This window comes from Primulina tabacum, chromosome 13 (assembly GCF_025594145.1).
Source record: "Primulina tabacum isolate GXHZ01 chromosome 13, ASM2559414v2, whole genome shotgun sequence".
In the NCBI taxonomy this organism is placed as follows: domain Eukaryota; kingdom Viridiplantae; phylum Streptophyta; class Magnoliopsida; order Lamiales; family Gesneriaceae; genus Primulina; species Primulina tabacum.
In genome coordinates this window covers 2,963,656-2,972,343 of record NC_134562.1, presented here as the reverse complement: position 1 = coordinate 2,972,343, position 8,688 = coordinate 2,963,656, and the positions used below count along the sequence as shown (strand labels likewise).

Genomic DNA, 8,688 nt, shown 5'->3' with positions numbered 1-8,688 from the left:
TGTTGAAGTAATTCACAACATAAATCATCTGTTGCGACTGCGTGGTTAGGCTGTGAGGAGCAATCTGTAAAACCTGGTGGATATAACCTGACGGCACTCCAATCAAAGAGGTAAACTGTTCAATTTATTATATAGAAGCATGATGGACCTTAAAAAAATCGATACTTTGAACATGATATATATGGTGAAAACCTTGCGTAACTGCATGTCTTTGGTCTGTATGCTTTTAAGAACATACTCGATAGGTAAAACAATGTAATGTAGTATAATTGGAAGGTTAAGGATATACACACAGACACATTATTACATTCAGTGTTGAATCCGACGATGCTTTTTCCAAGATTCAGCACTGCCTAGGAATCAAACCTAACCTAACAGCCACACTCACTCCAGACAGTTATTGACGATAATTTAACGGAGTTTCAGGTTTGTTTTTCAGATCCCTTTTATGTTTACTCTTCCCATTATTAGTCTTGGGTTTTAATTTTCTTACATTGCTATCTTCTTGTGTCGCCGCGAATTGATTGTTCAGCTATATTTCCAACTGGTTTCTGCTGTTTTCTGTTTCTTGATTGATAAAAGATAGATTAAGTTGTTATTTACCTGATTTTATTTAGCTTTATTATTTGAAATGTGATTTTAATTTGATTTAATTGCTGTTTGGTGAGCCATATATGATTCTTTGTGAAATTGATTTGCAGATTAATTCTTTGCTGTGTTTTGTCCTTGAAGTTGGCGTGTTTGATTTGTACGTATTTTAGCTTAAATATGTTACATTTTCTTAATTATGCAAGTTAAATGATTGGCCACATTTTTCTTTCAGTTTTTAGTTTCATGCTTCTTGGATTTTGCCATTAGTTTCTTGTTCCTTGTTGGTTAAACCCAAATATTTGTACATTTGGACATCCGATTAGATGTATTGAGGTGTAGTGATATGATCTTGGAGCAAATGAAAACCGAGTTACTTTGTTTTTGGAGCGGGATTTTTCGTTAAGTTGTCAGTTTTATGGTTTTAATTGGAGCCGGGCTACTTCTCGTTGAATGTAGGTTATTTAACCAAAAGGTTACCGTGCACATTCAGCTTCTCGTATATGTTTGTAATTTTTGTCTTCATATTGTTTCAACTCATGGTGATCTTTCTCTCTCTGATTTCTATATCTTGCATATATGTTTTTGCAATAATAATCTTTATATTTTGGATGTGTGCTATTTTTCTCCTATTAGCTGTTCTACCTTTGTGATGATTGAGTTCAAAGTTTGTTTGCATTATGAAGGATTGGTTGTTTATCTTCGTGCATACGTAGATTGAATACCTTATATTTGTACATAATTTTGATGTCCGTCAAATATTTCACAAAGGCAAACCAACTATCTTCCTTTCATTTCAGTTTCGGGCTGTTTACTTCAATTCCTTCTGCAATCTCTGTCGTCATCCCTCATTCAGAAAAAGGGTAAAATGTAATTTAGGAGAGGAAATGAGTTAATTGAATGACTCAGGAAATAAGAAGTGGGTACCATACAACTGGGAATTAATATAAAGTGTGTGCTGTTAGAAAATCCGCTTGCTTTGCCTTCCAGTAGCCATGTGTACAGATTCATATATATACTCAAACTAGCCGTTTCTTGCCTTTTGATGAATGACCCGGTAGTTGGAATTGTAGTCCTAAAAAATAAATAAATAAGTCAAGACATGCAGTTATATCGTGAGAAACCTGTCGTGTTTTGGTTTTTCACTAGTTTACGCATCTTAAAATTCATTCGATGCTTATATGGTGATGGCTAATTCCCTTATTTGAGTTCTTTTTGGTATTTGAAGAATATTTTTGAATTTTGGCCAATGAAAACATGAAGCAATTCAGATCCTAAACTTTCGTACTTTATGAATGTAATGAAATTTTACGGTCACTCTTGTATTAACATTAATAGCAGAACCAAATGCCTGACTTCAGCTGCATCATTTATCTTCAAGTACAGCCTTTACTCCTTTTATCCATGGTAGTCACTACAGACGATTTTCCTAAGCACGCGTCCTACGGTTTTTCTTTTATTAGAAAAATATTAATGAAATGTATTTACTACTTTGAATATTTTAATCAAGTACAGGGCATCGAAGGACGACCCTGTTTTGATATAGTTCTTGCAGGACCAATATGAGTCTAGCGTGTCTTGTTTGCCATGGCGTAGAAAGTCCGTCACACTCCTTCAGAAGCTACTCCGCATCAAGTTCTGACCAGGGACGTTGTTCCGCAATCGCCAATTGCTTGATCAAGAAAACTTCATTACCACATCATAGAGCTAATCCGAGCATCACATCCTCTAAAGTGATGCCTTAACCTACGGTCCCAAGTACTGGGGTCACCTCTGGTGCCCCTCGACTGGTAAGAAGTCATGCTGTTAGAAGGGACCTTGTACGCGACTGGAACTTTGATGAAGTCTTGTTGGAACGTTAATCGAAAAAATTGTGAGCATGCGGAGTACGAAAACAAAGAAAGACCTTTGCCAACTTTTCTGCTAGTTCTTTGGTGTGGACTCCCCGGAATGGAGCTTTGGGTTTATCTCGGGTTCTTTTTTCCTACCATTCTGGTGTAAATCGATATTTAGTTAGTACGACGATGTTATTTGTTTAAGGATTGAACTTTTGTCTCCTTTAGGTGTGTGTGTGTTTCTATATATATATATACGTCAACTATGGTATTTTAATTTCTTTGTTTAATTTGGAATAATTTATTTATTATTATTTTTTTGATATTTCCTAAACTATGGGGTGGGGATAATTTGGCATAAATTTATATGTAAAAGGATTTAAATATTTCGTATGGAGTAGGTATCTTGTGAGACGGTCTCACGAATGTTTATTTGTGAGATGGGTTAACCCTACCAATATTTACAATAAAAAGTAATACAATTAGCATAAAAAGTAATATTTTTTCATGGATGCTCAAAATAAAAGATCCGTCTCACAAAATACGACCCGTGAGATCGTCTCATATAAATTTTTTTCCTATCTAATGATATAAATCGAGAAAAGAAAATTTCTTCTTACTATAGTTAGTTATATAAATCTATTATTTTATTCATCAAAAAGTAAAATACAATAAATATGAAATTCAAAATAATAATTAAAAAATCAACAAAATTATGTTTTATAAAAAAATGTGATTCTTAAAATTAAATTTTAATATTTAAAGTATATGTACTTGCTAGGAGCAGAATATGAAAATGTTTATACCCCACGCTGCCTTCTTCTTCCACCTCCGCCAGCCGCCGATCTTCTTGGTTGTCGCTGCTAGCCGATCACTTCTTCTTGGTCGATTGATCAATCTTATATATTACCATGGTACCAGGCGGCGAGGACATCACCGACAACTGAACGTTGGTCTTACATGTCATCATATCATTTCATATTTGTATTCGTATTCGTATTAATCACAATTAAATCACTTCTTTCAAAATCTTTTTTATCATATCCATCACTTATAAAAATTCATACATAGGTATCATTTTTCTTTTAAACCAAGTATGCAACACAACTTTTAGCATTTATCATTTTTCATTATAAAACTCCATAATATTTCAAAATAAGCATTTTAACATTCATTGCAGCATTCAAGGCACTGCCAGAACGTCTAACATTTTCAGGTATAAAATACCGTTTTGCCCCTGAAACCCTAACTTTCTCAATTTATCATTGGGTCTTAAAATGACGACCCGAATCCATCAACAAAACTTACCATAACACCTTAAAATACACCAATAAACATTTATTAGACGTAAATTTAAGCTCCTCGACTAGATTTGTAATTCGTTTTAAAACTTGAGTCGAAGTCTCGGTTTTAACCCGAATCGACTCGAAACTTAATCAAACTTTAACCATAGCTTACTAACACCTGACCAACCATTTTTCAACACAAATCAAGCCATTTAAGACCCATAGAAAAGACTAGGAAGCTGCTGGAAATTTCTGCCCTTGTTGAACAAACCCTAGCCCTAACAAGCCATCAATTCCTTCGATCCTAGACCCTAACCGAGTGGACATGTAACGTCCCGAAAATTTGAAGGTTCTTGTGAACAACATGCATGCAAGTTATCAAATTTCTTATGTATTTTAATTAAATTGTTTTAATTACATGAATTGATAATGATAGACATGTTTACATATTTAAAATGTAGTTATCTACTAGAATGCATAAAACTGTGTTTTTAAAGGGTATTCGAGACGTGATCGAGGAACGGAGACCGGGACCTTATAAGGGAATTTTTTATATTAAATGATTATTTTTAATTATTTAATATATGGTATATTTTAATATGTATTTTCGAAAATGAGGTATTTTGAGGTGTTTTTACACGTTGAATTGTATTTTAACTAACAATCATTTTTTGACGAAAATATGGACTTTTTTGAGGGTCGGTTAATATTTTCAAGAAGCAACTTAAACAAAATATTTTAAATATTAACTAATGTGCTTAATATACTAGGTTAATGGGCCTAAGCTTGCATCATTAGTTTTAATAAATAAATAATGCCGAAAACCCTTCCCAAACCCCACACAACTCACGCCCCTCACCCTAAAAGAAATACTAGGACTCTTCCTAGCTGAAGCACACGCTCACACACACACACAACTAAGGGTTTTCACGTGAACTTGGATAAAATATTCAGAAAGGGTCGCTTACCGCCAACGTTTCTCGCATCGCCAAGTTGTTTTCGAGCGTAATAAATGTAACAACACGGCTTAACCTCTTTTTTCTCATCCTTCACACCATATTATATGTTTGATACACGCTTGCATGCATAAACATGATAAACATGGTATATTTTTGTTTTTTTGGGCATACATGCATATAACTCATGTTTTTGTGATTAAAAACTTATGGTAATGATGCACAAAGATGCTGCCATGGTAGGGTAACTTGAGGGACGTTTTTCCAACATGTTAAGAGTCAATAGTTGCCTAGATGAGGGCTGCACCATCAGAGGCGAAGGCTTGCACGAAATTAGAGTCCTTAAGAGATAGGGTTCTTCGGCTAGGAGTCCTTAATGACCATGGTGTAATGTACCGTACTTTTAAACATACTTAAAATTTAAGAAAAATAAAATTTTTCTTAAATAAGTAATCATCTATCTAAACGTCATACAAATAAAATGTTTGACAAAATATTTGGAATGCAAAGGAGCTTGCAACAAATAGTTGTTTAAAAACATCATAAAATAATTCGTTAAAATCAGAGTATTAGTTCAACATGCATAAATTTTTTTTTTAAAACTTAAGCGGTCTTCGGGTTAGTCCACCGTACAGTCCAAGCAAGCTCACTGATCCCCGCCTCTCGTCTCCTCATACTCGTCCTCACCTGCATCGATCAAGTCTAGTGAGTCTAAAGACTCAACATATAAAAACTGAGAATAACAAGTAATATATAATAAAACCACATGCATTTAAAAGTAGCTCATACGTACTTAAACTTTGAACATACTTACATAAACGTACTTACATAAGCATAGACATGTCATCATTTCATAAACATTTTCATAAACGTACTTGCATTATACATACTTAAACATTCCTAATCATCATCATTTTGCGTAGAGATATGTTTCAAAGCAAGTGACCCATACATATTGTGCCTAATCAGACTAAACCACAGTACTGGGCTGGGAGGGATCTCCACTACCATATACATAAGATCTCCGGTCATATTTTACCGGGTGGATTGGTCCCTGGTCATACTTTTCCGCTTTTCAATCCTGGTCAAAACCCGATCATATTTTATCGGGGTGAAAAGGACCCTAGACACGTTCTCCGGCTTCCAAACCCGTTCATAATTGGTCACAAGACAATTCGCATACCTCAAAAACATAAAACATTTTCTTTGCACGTCGAACATACTAATCAAGAAAAATATTTTTTCCAGAAATCTTGGCTCTCGTGCGGTAATTTCTTACCGCTTTAGCGCGCCCGTCCAGAAGGCCTGGCGCTTGAACGGTAAAATCTCGCATCCGAAGGCCGCCCTGCGCGGAAAATTTTGAAAACCTACACAGTTGAGTAGTCTCACAAGAATGATCATATCTAACTCATCTCTTGTCCAAAAATTATGAATTTCTTGTCAAATCGGGGATATAAAAAATACTACCTTTTATATGTTGAAAGTTTTTCCATAAAACCGACTAAAATTTCACAGGATTCGAAATGACAGCAGACTCAGTTTTTGAGATCTAAAAACTGTTCAAAATCGTTTTAACCATTTTTGCTCAAACTTTGTATAACATAAACGGATTTTTACACACAATATACATAAAATATATTTACTATGACAAGATCGATGCAAAAAATGAAAGAATATACAGTGTCATTGATGATTAAACTCACGAAACGACGGATAACGACGCGAGGGAATGCGAGGCTCAATCCGGGACGACTTTTGGCACGATTTTTGCTCGAAAAACCAACAAAATCTTCAGAAATTTTTCAAGGGGAAAGGGTGGCTGCTGCTGAATTCTATGTACCGTAGTTTTCCTCTCAACTTGAACGTGTAGTAGATATGTGTGTGTAGGGAAAATTTGCTTAATTAAGTAATTCGGGGCTAAAAGTGCTTAATTAAATAATAGTAATGAAAATAATAATACTCTAATTATTCAATACTACTCAAAGATTAAACAAAATAATTTAGTACCAAGTTTCAAGATTAAAATCTACAAATTTTCAAATTGGTATTTGAAAAGCTTAAAATCTCAAAATCACCTAATAAATTAAATTAGGCTTTAAAATGCTTAAAATTTTAAAATCACTTAAAACAACAATTTTCTTGACTTGAAATAAAATACCGCATTTCAAGAATCGTCTAAATCGTCACCGGTCTCTTTTCCCGATCCTTCATCGATTATTCGCCTAAAACATAAAACCAAATGAAACATTTTAACATGCATCACAATAAACATGTAACAATTTAAAATAATGTGAATCGTAAATCATGCATGGTTAATAAAATCAATTAAAAATTAAATAAATAATTTTAATCATTTAATAAATGCAAGGGTTTACGTATATAGGTTTTTGGGCTCTACAATTCCTCCCCCACTTAAATAAATTTTGTCATCGAAATTAAATCTTACCAAACAACCTCAGGTAGCGACTTCTCATATCTGCTTCGGCCTCCCAAGTGGCTTCCTCCACTGATTGATTCAACCATTGGACTTTGACCAACTTGGTCACTCTGTTTCGGAGTGTCCGCTCTTGTCTGTCTAGAATTCGGACCGGTTTTTCCTCATATGACAGGTCTGGAGCAAGATGCAACGGCTCATAGCTCAAAACATGTGAAGTATTTGCCATATACTTACTCAGCATTAAGATGTGAAACACATTGTGTACTTCGGTCAGATTAGGCGGTAGAGCTACACGATAAGCAAGTGTCCCAACTTTGTCAAGAATTTCGAATCGTCCAATGAATCTCGGACTCAGCTTGCCTCTCTTTCCAAACCTCATACACCCTTCGTAGGTGCTATCTTCACGAAAACATGATGTCCTACAGCAAATTCGACTAGTTCCTTTCTCGGATCTTGAACACCACATCTGCAGTCTGCTGAAAAATCTCTGGACCAAGTTATGATCTCTCACTGACTTCATCCCAATGAATCGGTGATCTGCACTTCCTTCCATACAGTGCTTCGTAGGGAGCCATACCTATGGATGATTGAAAACTGTTGTTGTAGGTAAACTCCACTAGAGGTAGTTTCGATTCCCAATTCCCATGGAAATCGATCATACAAGCTCGCGGCAAATATTCCAATATCTGAATCACTCTCTCAGACTGGCCATTTGTCTGAGGGTGGAATGCCGTACTGAATAGAAACTTCGTCCCCATAGCTGAATGCAAACTCTTCCAAAGGACGATGTGAACCTTGGGTCTCTGTCAAACACAATAGAAACTGTGATCCTGTGTAATCGGATTATCTCTCGGATATAGAACTCTGCATACTGAGTCATGGAGAAATTCGTCTTCACCGGTAAGAAGTTTTCAGATTTAGTAAGTCGATCTACTATAACCTAAATGGCATTAGATCCTCTGACTGACCTTGGCAATCTAACAACGAAATCCATGCTGATATTCTACCATTTCTACTCGGAAATAGGGAGTGACTTAAGCATATTTGCAGGCCTCAGATGCTTTGCTTTTACTTGCTGACAAGTGAGACACTCGGATACAAATCGACGAATGTCCCGCTTCATCCCTGGCCAACATTACAACATCTATAAATCCTTGTACATTTTGGTACCTCCTGGATGGATGGAATACAAAGATGTATGTGCCTCTGTCAAAATATCCTCTCTAATCGAATCAACACTAGGCACCCACATCCTTCCTCTATACTTCACAATGCCATCGAAAACTGTGTAGAGTACATTGCCCTTGACTTCATCCTTCAGTCTCCTTTTCTGTAACTGTTCATCTGAAGGTTGACCTCTACGGATTCGATCTAGAAATGAAGATTGTACTGTCAGATTAGACAACTTGGGAGCTCTGTCCTTGGAATAAACTTCTAATCCAAACCTCTGAATCTCTGACTTAAGAGATTTCTGCACTGATAGCTGTGCTACGACTGCTATTTTCCTGCTCAAAGTGTCTGCCACAACATTATCTTTCCTTGGGTGGTAGATAATTTCACAATCGTAGTCTTTTACTAACTCCAAC

At 35.6% G+C, this 8,688-nt stretch overlaps 1 pseudogene; it reads left to right on the top strand.

Annotated features, from left to right (window-relative positions):
• The first annotated feature begins 289 nt into the window (after positions 1 to 289).
• Positions 290 to 2,645, top strand: LOC142523028 (uncharacterized; annotated as a pseudogene).
• The last annotated feature ends 6,043 nt before the right edge of the window (positions 2,646 to 8,688 follow it).